A 17,462-nucleotide genomic window follows, 5' to 3' on the forward strand; every position below is an offset into this window, starting at 1 on the left:
GCATCTGTTGGTTGCTTTTCTAAATTGTACTGTGATTTTTCTGGCTCTTGATATGATGCACAATTTTCGATTGTACCCTAGACATTTTGGTTATTGTATTATGAGACTGGTTCCTGTTTAATCACCTTTTATGTGAAGGTCATGCCCCAGTTAAAGTATACTTCAAGGTCTGGGTGATTGTATACGTTCAGCTTCTTGCAAAGTCTAGTCTACTCCACTGTGGCAAAAGTAAGCACCCACTCACACTGCTTTGTTGCTGCAGGGTGTGGCTGGAAGCTTGGCTCCATACTATGCCCTACTGACACGAGGGGAAGGAGCGTGTGGGGTAAGTGGACTGTCAACTAACAGCCCCACCTCATACCACTTTATTCTACCTCCTGGATGCTAGGTGTATGTGGAGGATCAGGTCCTCACCAAGTCTTGCTGACTCCAGGGGTGGGGTGAGAGTGGAGCACTTATTAGCTCCAACTGGCATCTCATTGTCGGTCCCTTTGATGTCCAGTAGAGGTGGATGCTCAGCCCCCAGTGGGTTCCAGTACCCTGGTGGGGAAATTGGAGCATTGCCCTCTTCATCAGGCAGAGGATGGATAATCATCTCCCTGCTGAGTCCCTCAAACATCAAACAGTGACAGAGGAATCTGAGTGCTGCCTTCTTTTGTTTGGGCAAGGGACTGGGGTAGAAGATCAACTTCCCACTCCATGGCTGAAACTGCAGGGGTGCAAGGTGTGACTTTTTCCCCTTGGTGTTTGGCTGGAGGAAGGAGGGTATTGCCAAGAAGATTTCTAATGTTAGGCTACATGTTTTCTGGTCCCTTGGCTTGGGATGAGCAAGCTCTTCCAGAAGCTCTTTTGGTCTGCGCCTGTTGCAGGTTTCTGCAGTGCCCTGTCTGGGATATATGGGCAGTGATAAGCAGACATGGGGAACTCACCACCATGTTATTCCTCAAGTCTCGGTGTCCCTCTGCAGCCAGACTTCTTTACACCTTTCAGAGAAGAAAGATTTAAAATTTGTAGAAATCACAATCAACCTTTCTTATCTTTTACCTCACATATTGCACATGAACTTGGTCAGGGATTCACGTGGCTGCCAAACCTTCCCTGTCAAATCAGACCCGAGAAGATCAAGGGCAGACCAGGTTTAAGTCATCATTAATCTCTTAGAAGAAAGTGAGGGAAGAAACCTTTTCCCTGAGTAACCAAGGCAGAATTTTTAAATATGTCTTTAGATGATAAACGATAAGTGAGAATATTTGATCTACAGACAAGTGTAATATTTCCTCTAGATTTATATCTACCATGCAGCACAACCACATTCAGTTCATGAACACGTTTAATGATAAATATCCCTTTTAGGTTAATTTTTCTATATCTAAAATAGTGGCCCAGTGGGAAGTGATGACCAATCCATTCCCTGATGGCTTCAGGTAGGAAAATTACTGAGTTCATCATCAATCTTACCCTTTAGTCCTCCAGGGAAGATTATCTTTGTAAAACACTGTAAAGCTAAATAAATTTAAAAGATTATCAAAGAGAGATTATAAATCTAAGCAGAAGTTCTCAATTCTGGGCACCCATTAGAATCACTTGGGGAATTAGAAAAAATAATACTAATGGGTTTGCATTGCCCCAGATCAATTAAATAAGAATATTTTGAGTGGGGCCTGGACATCAGTATTTTTTAAAGCTGTCTAGGTGATTCTAATGTGCATCAAGATCGAAAATAACTCATATAGGCAGGGGCTGTTTTCCTTGACAAGGGAATTTATATGTTATTACAAATTGCACTTACCATACCAGATAAAACACACTGAATAGATGTTCTGGTTATATGAAATAGGCAGCTCAAAAGCAGTACCTTTAAGATTGTTCCTCCAAGCTTTGCTAGTGGCTTATTTTGCTACCAGAAAGTCCTTTCAAACCAGGAATAAGAATGGACAATGCTCTAAAAATATTTTTCCCCAACAGGTAAAGAATCAAATACCGTGATTCTGGAGAGATGGTTGCTCTAAAGTTTAAATCTCTTGACAGAAGTTGTGTTAATAACTATCAGGCTCAATCCACTGGACTCCTTAATTTTGGGACCCACAACATGCTGATTTACATAACAGAAACTTTACCTTTCAAGAAGTACCTGCAAGTGAGCCTACCAGGCATAAAGCATTGAAACTGTTGGATTTACTGTAAGTGGGCATTCCCTGAATCCACTGCTCCTGGTGGATAGTGCATCTTGGACCTGGCAAACCAATCTCATTTTGTCTATGGAGAACATTTCTAAGCAAGAGTTTTCATCTTTGAAACTTCAGGGTTTCTGGGATGGTTACCTATATGGGTGAGTTAGTCACACCTGGAAAATGATGAAGGACTCTTACTCAGGGGAGTAGTGTTGGGCTGAGAGGAATGACAGCAAGAATGTACCCTTCCTTGATCTGGAAAGGGAGAAGGGAGGGTGCCAGTTCCTGAAGCTAGGTACTGGTCCAAAGGTTATATAATCATGTGTCAGGGCTTTCATAGGAAAAAGCAGGCCTCTGCATTGGTAGAATCTTGTAAGGAGACATGACAGAAGTTTCTGGATGAGATGAATATTAGTATTAGGGTAGAGGCATTAGAGGCTGTTTAAATCACCTTTCAGAGAAGGCAGCTCCTATGGGTCATTAACTTATTCTCCCTTAGGGATATAGACAAAGGATAGGCAAGCAGCAGCCAAAGCTATCTCCTTTTCCTAAGAGAGATAAGCCTGTTGACTCTGATAAAACTGATCTCTCCTCCTTAAGTTCTGATAGTCTGTGTTTCCTTGAGTGGTCTATCATGGACTCTGATAAATAAAGAGGGCCTCCACAGCTGATCTCATTTACAAAATTCTACTAGGATTTTACTCTGTGCAAGTTCTCCTTAATAACTATTAATACAGCTGAGGTACCTACAGCAATTGGCTCTGGTGTCAAGGTATTTTTGAGAATATCATGCTTCTTTTGATTTGGGATTTAAGACTTGGGATTTTCTATTTACACAGGCCATTTTTTTTCTTGGCTTAAAAAACAGTGGTAAGGCTCAAGGGTGGCACAGGATTAGCCAACCTAGCTTCTAGAAACTATAGGTCATTTAGTAACTAGTCAGCATACACATAAGTAACCCAAATGGTTAAACGTAGTTGTGCATATAGGTGCAAGCAAAAGATTCCTTGGAACCTGTGCCACCCTTAGATTTCAGGGCAGGACTGGCAGCTGTCTTAATATTCTAGAGATAGCACTGGTTCAGTGAACAAAAATTTATTAAATGCCTCTGCATGCTAACATATATAGAAATGGATAAAAGATGGTCTCTGTCCTTTAGAAATTTACAGCTGATCATTATCTTTCTATTTTCTGCCAAACTTGACTGTGAAGAGCACCTGCAGCTTCACAAAGTGCTAAAACAAAGTTTAACTTCTGCTTCATAGTTTACCAACAATTACATATTTACTATTAAAGCCTTTCTATATAAAAAAACCCTACAAACATGCAAATTATATGAAGAAGGCTCACCTTACCAAGTGCATAATTAGTGGCTCTTTAAGTCTTACCAAGCAGCCACCCACATTTTCAATATTTATCAGCCACCTCTGACATGCTGTGTCCAAAAGGAGCAACGGACTCATTGTCTCAATCTATGAGGAGCTACATCACACAAGCAGCACATAAAGCTTGCTGCACGATTGATGTGATCTCCAAAAATATCAAGCGATAGTAAGATAAAAAGAAAAGTTGATGATGGGTACATATAATGCTTGAAAATAGTTGATTCATTCTCACTTAATGATAGTTACAACATTACAACGAAGATGTGTATTAGATGTTAAAGCAGAAATTGAAGAGAAATAAACTTCATTTGGATTTCATAAACAAATGACTGGTGAAGGAATGTCAGCTGCATTACATGACTACTTTCCATATTGGCTAACTAAATGATGTGCTCATTAGTTTATTGGGTTAATAAACGAGAGGCTAAAAAATGTACATGCTCTTATAAGTGAAATATTTACACAGAGCCAAAGGAAGACTGACTAATTTGAGTTAGATTTAAACCCTCTGTCTTTTGTAATGATTAATACCATGAGACAAGGAAAGAGTAATCAGCTTGTAATTCTGACTCGGCCCGTGACTCACCAAGAGAACTCAGGAAATTCTCTTAACCCATGGGCCTGCATCTCCTCATCTGTAAAAGGTAAGATGAAACTGATTCTTGAAGCTCCACCTAGTTCCATGATTCTGTGCCATCAGATAAAAATTCTAAGGGGTTTATATTTGTAACTGAATCTTACATATAATAAAATTGGTCTGGTGTTTTCAAAGTAGTCTTATAGGATCAAGGTCATTTAAGGACTGAAGTATATCCTAGGCTGAGAAACACTCCAGGGCCAAGACCCATGATATAGCTGCAGCAACTAAATTGCTGAGCTCTCCAAGAAGAATGGGGTTGATGATATATTATCATGAGATATGATAATGTAAATGAAAATACTTTGCAAACTATTGGGGGCTATATAAATGTCGAGTGTTAGGCATTATTATCTTCTCCATTTATTGAGGGACCAACTTACAGAACTGACTTCAACAAGGCCATATAATAAGTCAGGGACAATTTGGAAGAAAATACATTTTTTACTCTGACATTCCTTCCTTTCCCACCAATATTTATGGAGCTGTTTCTAATGTTTAAAGTACCAGTGGGGGAATTAAAGAGGTGTCTAGGACACTACTATTTTCAACAAGTTTGCAATCCAGTAAATACGTATGAAACAGCAGCATCTGTTTTTCTTTAATGATTTTATGTTATAGAAGATGATTTTTCTTCACCAGGTTTTAAGCTCTTTGAAGTCCCCAAAAGACTTTTATTTCCTTTGACTACCTTCACTATGTTCAGTGGACTATGGGGCATATTGATCCTAAAAATAAGCTTTGATGGGGAAATAAAAAGTAACCTCTGTGATAGGATTTAGACCCTCTAAGGGGCTAAACAATATACGTTCTTACCATTATTTATGTTTGACGCTTTCTCTAGTGCAACTCAAAAAGACATCTAGACACTTAGGATTCTGTAACTTTAGACTGATACTGGACCACTAACAACCAAAAATAATAGTACAAAAAATAACAACCAACTTTTACTAATAATGAGCTAATAATTATTAGCACTAATAATTATTAGGACTAATAACGTGCCAGGCACTGTGGTCTGTGTTTATATTCATCATCTTATTTATTCTCCACAATAATCTTATTAAGTTGGAACTTTTTTTATTACTCCCATTTTATAGGTAAACAGACCAAAGTTTAGAGATGATAACCAAAATCACATGGATAGTGAGGGTCAGAGCCAGACACTGAATCTGGTCAGTACAGCTGCCAGTACCCAAATTGGGGCACCGTTTCTGGAAGCTGAATCTACCTGATTTACCACATTAAAAAATATCTAGAATTTTAAATCAGTCTAGACCAGTGTTCTCAATGGAGGACAATTTTGCCACCCAGGGAATAGGTGACAGTGTCTGGAGACATCTGTGGATGTCATGACTTCACATGTGCTGATGTCATGACTTCACACGTGCTATAGAAACCAGAGATGATGCTGAACATCCTTCAGATCAGAGCACCACACCCCCGACCCCCAACAAAGAATGATGTGGTCTAATATGTCAATAGAGAAACCCCGACCTAGACCTGTCTTTCCATGCCAGGGTGGTTCTGAGGTCAATCAGGGACGCCCTTCAAATGGCTCAGGCGGTCATGGCGCAACATGACCTAAAAGGCCAGCACAAGAGCTCAGGGAAACGTAAAGCGGCAGCACATGTTCCCAAAGCTTCTATGAAAGGCAACATGAGGTGGAATATTTTTTTCCCAGAAGGTAGGAAGAGCATTCTCCTTTGATACATATAATTTTTTGGTGAAATCTGAAATTTGTAAAGGTTTCATTTATAGTTCATCTCTCCCCAACTACCCTCCACACTTTTCATTAATTTAGAACAATGTCCTATTGTTTTTTAAAATATAAAATCTAGCTGAAGATTATATTCAGCTGCAACTAATACAATAAATAAACTACTTCAATTAAAATTTTTATTTTTAATTTACAGTGTTTATTCATTTTTAGTACTTTTTAAAAAAACATCTTTATTGGTTAGTTTCGGCTTTATAACAAAATGAATCAGCTATACATACACACGTATCCCCATAGCTCCTCCCTCTTGTGTCTCTCTCCCACGTTCCCTATCCCACCCCTCTAGGAAGTCACAAAGCACCCAGTTGATCTCCCTGTGCTATGTGGCTGCTTCCCACTAGCTATCTATTTTACATTTGGTAGTGTATATATGTCCATGCTACTCTCTCACTTTGTCCCAGCTTCCCCTTTCCCATGTCCTCAAGTCCATTCTCTACATCTGCGTCTTTATTCCTGTCCTGCCCCTAGGTTCGTCAAAACCTTTTTTTTTTTTTTTTTTTTTTTTTAAGATTGCATGTATGTGTTAGCATACGGAATTTGTTTTTCTCTTTCTGACTTACTTCACTCTGCATAACAGACTCTAGGTCCATCCACCTCACTACAAATAATTTCCTTTCTTTTTATGTCTGAGTAATATTCCATTGTATATATGTACCACATCTTCTTTATCCATTCATCTGTCGATGGACACTTAGGTTGCTTCCAGGTCCTGGCTATTGTAAATAGCGCTGCAGTGAACATTGTGGTACATGACTCTTTGAATTATGGTTTTCTCAGGGTATATGCCCAGTAGTGGGATTGCTGGGTCCTATGATAGTTCTATTTTTAGTTTTTTAAGGAACCTCCATACTGTTCTCCATAGTGGCTGTATCAATTTACATTCCCACCAACAGTGCAAGAGGATTCCTTTTTCTCCACACCCTCTCCAGCATTTATTGTTTGTAGATTTTTAAAATAAATTTATTTATTTATTTTTGGCTGTGTTGGGTCTTCGTTTCTGTGCGTGGGCTTTCTCTAGTTGTGGCTAGTGAGGGCCACTCTTCATCACGGTGCACAGGTCTCTCTCACTGTCGCGGCCTCTCCCGTTGCGGATCACAGGCTCCAGATGCGCAGGCTCAGTAGTTGTGGTTCACGGGCCTAGCCGCTCCGCGGCATGTGGGATCCTCCCGGACCGAGGCACGAACCTGTGTCCCCTGCACCGGCAGGCGGACTCTCAACCACTGCACCACCAGGGAAGCCCTGTTTGTAGATTTTTTGATGGTGGTGATGGCCATCCTGACTGGTGTGAGGTGATACCTCATTGTAGTTTTGATTTGCATTTCTCTAATGATTAGTGATGTTGAGCATCCTTTCATGTGTTTGTTGGCAATCTGTATATCTTCTTTGGAGAAACTTCTGTTTAGGTCTTCTGCCCATTTTTGGATTGGGTTGTTTGTTTTTTTTGATACTGAGCTGCTTGTAAATTTTGGAGATTAATCCTTTATTGGTTGCTTCATTTGCAAATATTTTCTCCCATTCTGAGGGTTGTTTTTCATCTTGTTTATGGTTTCCTTTGCTGTGCAGAAGCTTTTAAGTTTCATTAGGTCCCATTTATTTTTGTTTTTATTTCCATTTCTCTAGGAGGTGGGTCAATAAGGATCTTGCTGTGATTTATGTCATAGAGTGTTCTGCCTATGTTTCCCTCTAAGGGTTTTATAGTGTCTGGCCTTAAATTTAAGTCTTTAATCCATTTTGAGTTTATTTTTGTGTATGGTATTAGGGAGTGTTCTGATTTCATTCTTTTGCATGTAGCTGTCCAGTTTTCCCAGCACCACTTACTGAAGAGGCCGTCTTTTCTCCATTGTATATTCTTGCCTCCTTTATCAAAGATAGGGTGACCATACGTGTGTGGGTTTATCTCTGGGTTTTCTATCCTCTTCCATTGATCTATATTTCTGGTTTTTTTTTTGCCAGTACCATACTGTCTTGATTACTGTAGCTTTGTAGTATAGTCTGAAGTCTGGGAGCTTGATTCCTCCACCTCCGTTTTTCTTTCTCAAGATTGCTTTGGCTATTCGGGGTCTTTTGTACTTCCATTCAAATTGTGCAATTTTTTGTTCTAGTTCTGTGAATAATACCATTGGTAGTTTGATAGGGCTTGCACTGAATCTGTAGCTTGCTTTGGGTAGTATAGTCATTTTCACAATGTTGACTCTTCCAATCCAAGAACATGGTATCTCTCTCCATCTGTCTGTATCATCTTTAATTTCTTTCATCAGTGTCTTATAGTTTCCTGCATATAGGTCTTTTGTCTCCTTAGGTAGGTTTATTCCTAGGTATTTGATTCTTTTTGTTGCAGTGATAAATGGGAGTGTTTCCTTAATTTCTTTTTCAGATTTTTCATCATTAGTGTACAGGAATGCAAAATTTCTGTGCATTAATTTTGTATCCTGCTACTTTACCAAATTCATTGATTAGCTCTAGTAGTTTTCTGTTAGCATCTTTAGGATTCTCTATGTATAGTATCATGTCACCTGCAAACAGTGACAGTTTTACTTTTAGAAGTATATAGCTGAAGTTTTGCCTATATTTGAGACTCTTTCCATCTAACAGTTATATGGCTTTATCTATGAGTAGCTAAGATAAATAGCTATGGCAATTTCATGGTAGTTAAAGTCACATTTCTTGACAATCTTTAGATTTTCAGGGACCATTAGAGATCCCTGTGTGAATCTTGAAATAATGAAAAGTACATTTCAGCAAATATTTTAGGTATTCTACTATTGCTGCATTGATTTAGAAACACATTTGTAAATCAATTTTTTTCCCTGCAATTTTAACTTGTAATAAAATGAGTCTTAGCAAAAGTGCCCTCTGCAATCTAAATGCTTAGTTTGAGAAACAGCGGGCCAAATTGAGAATTAATTAACATTTTGAAGCCATAGTGCTATATTGCTTAATCCTAAATTGTACTTCAAATAGGGATCGATTTCTACACCAGAGCAAAAAAACCCTATTTTCTCTTCCCATGCTTTTTTTTAAATAAAAAATATGGATGGCATATCTTTAGACAATAAGATTAAATAATGCAATCATGAAATGTTTTTGATGAGGCCATAATAATATCCTATTACAGAAACCATGTTCTCCAAGTCACCTTTAAAACTTTGAAAAAACAATCATTACTGAATAAGGAAGACAGAAAACCAACCAATACTGAACACATTAGTATAATTTAGTATTCATAAAACTGATAATAGACACCTATTTCTAAAAATCCTTAAAGCACAGGTAATAATGGAGCCAGTCAGCAATTTGCCACTTGCTATTAATCACTCTTCATATTCACAACATTCAATTCTTCTTGCTGTTTGAGAGAGTAATGATTAATTGATAAAAGTTTAACAAGTGCACTAATAGCAGGTGCTCCTAATTGCAAAGTCTTCAGAATGATTCTCCCCAAACCTACTTTATGTTAATTTGTACAGCATGAGTCATAACACTTTATGATTTTACTTTTAAAATGACTTTTCTTTTAGTCACCCTAATTTAATTAAGAATTTTAACTAGTTACATGTATCAAGAACACCAATGAATTTTAAATTTGTGAGTTTGATTACCATAAGAGATTAACAAGAGGACTCATAAAAATGCACGGCTGCCAATTAGAAGCACCAACACTGTGTAAATTAGAATTTGTTAATTGGTTTAGCAAATGTAAATTCAATTTTTTGAAATTTTATGAACTGAAACATTGATCATATTTTTGTGAGCCTCCAGAAATATCTTATTAGTAATGGTATTTGTTTCAGCAGTTCCTGAGATTATGCTTCTATTTTAGCCATAAATATTTCTATTTCATTTATTTCAAAAATATCTGATTATAGAATTCATTTTTCATCCACACATGTTTGCCCCTCACCATCTACACTATTAAATGAATATTTAAGTACACATTTTTCTTTCATCTGTCTTTCCTCTCAGCAAGACAGATAAAATATGTATTCAAGGTAAGGTTTGTTACTTTGTGCTATAATACTAAAGTGCATGTAATTAATTTAGTTTCCTTAAACACTATGTGTTTATGACAAAACCTACAGATGCTTTTACAAAGATGAATATTGAAACAGCATTTCAGGTGTATAGATTAATACTGTTTGCCTCTAGGAAACAGACCCAGGAATCTTGTATTTTATAATTATAAGAGGAGCGGAAGGTGTACTTCAGTATGCATTGTGGAATGGCAGGGTCTCTTAGCAACGTAAGAATGTAAGATTAAAATCCATTCTTAGCGACATACAGATACAGTCTGAGCACTAACCTCCCATCAGTTACTCCCAGGCTGAATTGCAGTCAAGAAAACTGATGGCAGAATTGAGGGCAGGCCTAAAATACTCTTATGGCAGATTCTACATACTGTAAGTGAGGAGCTGGGGAAACAGTGCATTGGATTGTTCTGTGAACTCAGCACTCCATTTTCCAGATAATGTAACTCGTTTGATAGTAGCCACAAACACCCTCACTCGGCCCCTTAACTACTTCTACCCCTCCCAGAACTATTTTTGAAAATCAAAATGCATGATAATCTCTCCTGAAGGCTCCAAATTTATCAGAAAATTATTTGGCTGTTCAAAACCTCTTGCACTAATGCATTATCCTAAATTTGTGTAATTAGATTATTCTATCCATGATTAGCTCCCGGAAGGGATAAAACACAGGATGAGACCAGAGGGAAAAGGAATCACGAACTCAGTGCCTTCCTCTTTGATCAATGTGGGTAGGAAAGGACTTGACATTTACAGAGAACACGCCTCATGCATATAGTTCCTCATCGTCTTTAAGCAGGAAGTGGGACCCACACTTGGTTCCCAGATACAGGAACCAAGTAGCAGAAGGAAAGCATCTGACCTGGGAGGGCTCCTACAGGAACTCAGGGTTAAAAGAGATGGAGTTCCTAGAAGTCAGCTGGGTCACAGGGAGCAGAGCAGTCCCTGACCGCCAAGAAACAGGGTGGCTTTGATTTTTCACCCTAGATCCATCCCTTCCTCCTCATTACACTCACCCTTCCCCAACATGATCTTCATGTTATACTAGTTTAAACGAAAAAAAAGTGGAAAACCACTTCAATTTCCAAAAACCAAAGATTGTTTAATAAATTTAGATATTAGGGGAATATTATGCCACTATTAAAATAATAATGAAGACATAAATATATAGAGAGAGACACGGAAATATGTTCACTACTTCTTTGTTTTGTTTTGTTGCGGTATGCGGGCCTCTCACTGCTGTGGCCTCTCCCGTTGCGGAGCACAGGCTCCAGACGCGCAGGCTCAGTGGCCATGGCTCACGGGCCCAGCCGCTCTGCGGCACGTGGGATCTTCCCGGACCGGGGCACGAACCCGCGTCCCCTGCATCGGCAGGCGGATTCTCAACCGCTGCACCACTAGGGAAGCCCGTTCACTACTTCTTAATTCATTGGTTCACCAAATATTGTTGCATGCTTGTTATGTGTCAGGCTCTGATCTAAGTGTTTCAGCGGTAAAGAAAACAGTGAGAGATTCAAAAAATTAAAAACTAAACAAGTACATAATGTAATTTCAGGAATGATAATTGCTATGAAGAAATATAAGGCAGGGTAAGGAATGGGGGGAGTATGTGGGAATGACATTTAAATAGATAAAGAGATAAGACCATTCCCAGCAGAGGGAAAAGTCAGTGTGAAAGCTCAGAACTGGGAGTAAGAAGGCCAGACACATGGGGGGAAAGAAAGCCTAAGGCTGAAAAGGAAGCAAAATGAGAGGTGGGACAAAGAATAAAGACTGCAATGGTGGCAGCAAACTGGAGATGCTCTAGCGCCCTCATTTAGCTATCCTTTCCCAGGATGGTTCCAAAAAAAGAACCATTGTCTGTCCTGAGCTGGTGGTAGTTCTGGGTGTAAGAAGGCATCTCTGGATGGTGTGCTCTACACGTGTTAATAACCAGGGGTGTCGAATGCATTTGTCTCCTACCCAGTGGAGAGAGTGCAAGGACATCTGCACCCTAAGTATGTGCAATTAAAAATAAAACACTATATAGGCCAGACGGATACATCTGTGGGCTGTACGAGGCCTTTGGGCTGGAAGTTTTTCCCCCATTTTAAACTCATTTAGTGAACATTCCGGGACTGACGGTGCTGGAGAAATTGGGAAAACGTGTGTCGCAGTCTAAGGAAACTCCGTGAGCAGGAGACTTTCTCTGGGAGCAGGCCAGCTTTCTGATTCACTGCCCTTTTCCCTCATTTCTAGATGTACCCTGGGACATCTTCTCTAGTAACAGAAGTCCTCTGTAAGTTTCACCACTTTGAAGCTCCCCTCATAATGTGCTATTGGTAAACTTTATGGTCTGCTCCTAGCCAATACACGGACTCTAACTCTCAACTCTCCAGTTGAGGTATTTTGGGGGAGTCCTGGGCAAAACCATGCCACCTGAAGCTACAATTTCTTAAGCTATTAATAAGGAGAATAATATTTATCTTTCCCACAGGGCAGCGTGATGGTTAATAAATGCTTAAAGGATGCTTTGAAGATTACAAGTGTCAGCTATTACAGTGATTATTATTAGCTGATCCTACAATCCAGAATTAAAATGAGCACCAGGTTACAGCTGAATCTTTCATATTCTGTACATACGTTCTATCCACTGGAGGAATTAAATTTAAGCCCAGCATAATTAATTAATGTTTATAAAGCATGTTTTTAGTCTCAACTGCTCTAAGTGCCAAGCGCAGTTATAAGAAACACCACAGCTTTGGTTTGAACCTTGTAGTAATAGTACACTCCGATTGACTTCATTTACATCACAGATTAAGTACTCAGGGGCTCATTTCTACTTTCTGTGCAGTGCCCGGCAGCCTGCTGGCATATCATAACTATCCAATAAAAGCAGTAATAAAGTTGTAATCTCCTTTCCTTTTCTATTGATTTGCCTTCACATATTAAAAAAAAAAAAGTAGACTAGACAGGAAGAAAGATGCTCTCTTATTTTTGGCAAAAGATGACTCAAAATCTTTGCTAATGGGAATATGGAATCTTCTTTCTCCTGCTTACCAATCAGGAAAATGAAAATTATTTACTCTGGGATGTCTGGTTGTATCACTCTTAAATCATTTATAGTCCACTAAGTGCTTTGAATAATGGAGGAGCTAGGAGGGCCCCTGATTTAATTTGATCTCCTGTGTTTCTTTAGTATCTTTGTGCTTTCTTACTTTTAGGGGAATAGCACGGAAGAGGGTTAAGAATGATTTTTTTTAAAAGGAAGCTATTAAAAGCTTTTACAAGCTTTAATAAAGCCTCTCTGCGTGCAGGAAGGCCAAATCTCCAGGGATTTGGAAAAAGGCACCCTCAAAGTTAAACATTTGAAGAGCAAACTAAATTCATGACTTTAACATCACTTCCTTTCTTCTAACCCTTATCCTCCTTGTAAGATACAACATTGGGTCAGCACATTCTTTAACCCAAAATCTCCAAGAGATTGCAGTATCAAATTATAACAGCACATATTTGTCTGACATTTTAGTTTATAAAATTCATATGTACTGGTTTTCTATTGCTGCCATAACAAATGACCATAAATTTACTGGCTTAAAACAGCAACTTATTATTTCATAGTTCTGTAGGTCAAAAGTATAGGCACAGGTTGGATTAGCTGGTTCTCTGCATCAAGTTTCACAAGGCTGAAATCAAGGTACCTGTAGGGCTGTAGTCTTTTCTTGAGGCTGTGGGGATGTATTCACTTCCAAGCTCATTCACTGTTGCTTGCAGAATTCAGTTCCATGTGGTTGTAGGACTGTGGTACCCGTTTCTCTGAAGCTGTTGGCCAGGGATTATTCTCTAGTTTCACCCGCCACCCACACTCCTACACTGACGCCTTGCTTTCTCCATCTGCGAAGACAGAAATGGTAGATCAACGCCTTTTCAAGCTGTGAATCTTTCTGATCTCCCCTTCTGCCTCATCGCTTGTCTGCTTCCCACCTGAGAAAATTCTCCTTTTTAAGGGCTCATGTGATTAGATTGGGCACAGCTGGATAATCCAAAATCTCACCATGTCAAGGTCTGTAACCTTCATTATATCTCAAAGTCTTTCTTGCCATGTAACACAACATATTCACAGATTCCAGGGATCAAGGCATGGACATCTTTGGGGATAGGACATCTTTCTGCCTATTATTTCATGGAACTGTTGTACTAGGCAAGGAGAACACTATTATCCCAGTGTTACAGATGAAGAAATGCAGGATCTCAGTAGTATAAATGATTTAAACCAGGTCACAGAGCAAGTAGATGGCAGAATCCAAGGGTAATGACTAAATAACTTTCTGTTATTTTCAGTTATTCTTTGCTTTCAATAAATATTTAACGGGTGCTTTTTTTTTTTTTTTTTTTCCTTCGGTACACGGGCCTCTCACTGTTGTGGCCTCTCCCGTTGCGGAGCACAGGCTCCGGACGCTCAGGCTCAGCGGCCATGGCTCACGGGCCTAGCCGCTCTGCGGCATGTGGGATCTTCCCGGACCGGGGCACGAACCCGTGTCCCCTGCATCGGCAGGTGGACTCTCAACCACTGCGTCACCAGGGAAGCCCTTAAAGGGTGCTTTTTAAGAGTCAGGTTTTGTACTAAGCCTGAGAAAAAAGGGGTGAAAACTGAAATTTCTGCATTCAAGAGGTTCACAATCTTCCAGGCTAAACTGACAAATATACAAGCCATTTTAATACCGTTTGTAAAGGCTTAATAAAGAACACAGAAAGAGCACAGTCTCAGGGAAGGAAATGAGTGGGCATTAGGAAAGACTTCCTGAAAGAGGTGATCCTTGAAAAGGCTTTTCAAGAACAAGTAGGAGATCATCAATTAGATATCCAGGGTTTAGTGGGAAAAGCGGGTGCAAAGTCTTTGTGGCAAGAAAGTCTAGGGCTCCTTTAAGAACCGGCAAATGGGATAAAGGGCACAGGTGAAGAAGAATTAACAGAGAAGCTGTAAGGGTGGGTAGTACTACATTGTGAAAAACTTTAAAAAAAATACTCCCCTTCCCACCATCGAAAGGAACAGTTGAAGCATTTGAGCTAGGTTTGACCTAATCTAATGAACATTTTAGAAAGGTATAAAATGAGGAGATTCAATTAAATGGAAGCTGAGATGCTGAACAACAGTGACCATCATATTCAAGGCACTTGTTAATATTTTGAGGTTTAAAAATACAAATTAAACATTTGTCCTTATATTTTTTTCATCTTATGTCAGAATTCTTTTGGTTGCAAGGAGCAGAAAGCCAATTCAAACTAACTTTGGCCAAAGAAGGAGAATCTATTGATAATCACAGGTATGAATGGTTTCAAGCCAAGCTGGATGCAGGAGCTCAAATTATGTCATGAAGGGTCCATCTCCACCTCTGACTTCTGACCTTCTCTTATTGGACTCATTTCAGAGAGCTTTCTTTCATGTTGTACGAAAGATGACCAGTAACCAACTCTAGGTTTACACGGACTTTACAAGTAATAATCCCAGAGAAAAGAGCATGTCGTGTCTCCCAGCATCCTTATGATTCAGCAAAAGGGTTTGGTTTACTCATGCCCAGCCACGGACCACTCTGTTCACAGGGATAGGGTAAGTCAATAGCTTACCTGAGTTATACATCCAGCTCTGTAGTAGAAAAAGTGGAGCCATCCTCATGTGTTGGAGTTGGGGTATTTTTTGAAATAGGGAAATGACAGATTTTCTGAAATAGAGAATGGTAGGTGAATATATCAGATCTCCATTACACCAGTGCATACAAATCTTGTTAAAATGCAGATTATGATTCAGTAATGTTGGGGTAAGATCTGAAATTCTGTATTTTTAACGAGCTCCCAGGTAATACTGCTGCTGCTGCTGTATGGACCACATTTTGAGCAGCAAAGCACTATATTATCTATTGAGGGAGCCAAGGTCAGCATGTGGAAAGTTAACCATAATAATAAAAAATACAAATGGTAATTCAAGATGATGACAGAAGACACGTGGAAAAAGGGAATGTCACACAAACTGTAAAGGCCATAGGTGGCTTAGGATTTCAAAGAAGAGAGAGTTTCCTTAAGCTACATCAGCAGTTTTCAAACCATGGTCTGCAGTTTGACATGGGACCTTTTCAAGAGGTCCATGAGGTCAAAACTGTTTTTTAATTATAATCCTAAGATGTTATTTGACTGTTTCCTGTTAGCACATGTAGTAATGGTGTAAAAGCAATGATGAATCAAACAAATGGCACCTTGGCATGAATCAAGACAGGGGCATCAAATTGTATAGTAGTCATAGTATTTATCATGGCCATGCTCTCGTGAAAAGAAAATAAAATGGCACTTTCACTTAAGAATGACCTCAATGAAGCAATAAAAATGATAAATTTTTATGAAAGCCCAAGCCCGGATTTTATTCAGTCTCTTTAATACTTTGTGTGGTAAAATGGGAATTACACATAAAACAATTCTGCTGCATCCCAAAGTATAACGGTGTCAGGAGGAAAAGCACTTGTGTGATTGTTTGAGTTATAAGCTGAAGTAGTCACTTTTTTTTTAATGGAAAACATTTATTACTTGAAAAAGTGACTAGCAGATAAACTATAGTTATTCTAACTTGGGTATTTGAACATTTTCTTAAAAATGAACAAGTAAACTTACTTCAAGAAAGCAAATGATAGCATTCATTTTTAATGATAAAGTTTGAGCTCTCAAGCAAAATTAGAAATTCTGAAAATGTTTATCAGTCACCATGAGCTTCACAGCATCTCAATTTTTTTTTTTTTTTTTTTTTTCGCGGTTCCCGGGCCTCTCACTGTTGCGGCGCACAGGCTCCGGACGCGCCGGCTCAGCGGCCATGGCTCACGGGCCCAGCCGCTCCGCGGCATGTGGGATCTTCCCGGACCTGGGCACGAACCCATGTCCCCTGCATCGGCAGGCGGACTCTCAACCACTGCGCCACCAGGGAAGCCCCAGCATCTCAATTTTTAAAGGCTTTTCTGATGAGAATGAAGCTATATTAATAAATGTGCCTTTTCCCATATTGCTGTGTCATCATCTGGGTGGTTTACATAATTCAGTGACTCAAATTTTCCAGATGGCCAATGCATAGTGTTACAAAACTATGCATGGGTAAAACACCCAATGAAAGTGCAAGACAGACCTATAGATTTAACTATAACATGTACAAAAATATCATTGATATGGTTTCAGATTCCATATTGAAATAAACCTGTAACAAACTACCACTTGTTAGGTTTTGAGTGTAGTATCAAAGAAGAATATCCAGAAATGTCAAAAAAAGCTATTAAAATATTCTTCCCATTTCAAACTATATAGTATATCTGTGAGGGCCAGATTGTTTTCTTGTACTTCAACCAAACATATATATTGCAGCAGACTGAATGTAGTAGGTGACATAAAAACTCAGCTATATTCTCTGAAATCAGACGTTAGAGGGATTTGTAAAAATGTGAAACAAAGTCACTC

The 17,462-nt window shown here is 39.1% G+C and overlaps 1 long non-coding RNA gene across 5 annotated transcripts in view; it reads right to left on the reverse strand.

The window, feature by feature from the left end:
• Positions 1-17,462, reverse strand: part of LOC136793555 (uncharacterized) — a 462,713-nt gene that overhangs the window by 46,089 nt on the left and 399,162 nt on the right. For all 5 annotated transcript variants that reach the window (XR_010838968.1, XR_010838970.1, XR_010838967.1 and 2 more), the window contains 3 exons: positions 15,603-15,697; positions 13,679-13,871; positions 930-983 (listed from right to left, as the gene is read on the reverse strand). This is a non-coding gene — a long non-coding RNA (uncharacterized lncRNA). The remainder of the gene's footprint in view (positions 1-929; positions 984-13,678; positions 13,872-15,602; positions 15,698-17,462) is intronic.

This window comes from Kogia breviceps, chromosome 2, assembly GCF_026419965.1.
Source record: "Kogia breviceps isolate mKogBre1 chromosome 2, mKogBre1 haplotype 1, whole genome shotgun sequence".
Classification (NCBI taxonomy): Eukaryota; Metazoa; Chordata; class Mammalia; order Artiodactyla; family Physeteridae; genus Kogia; species Kogia breviceps.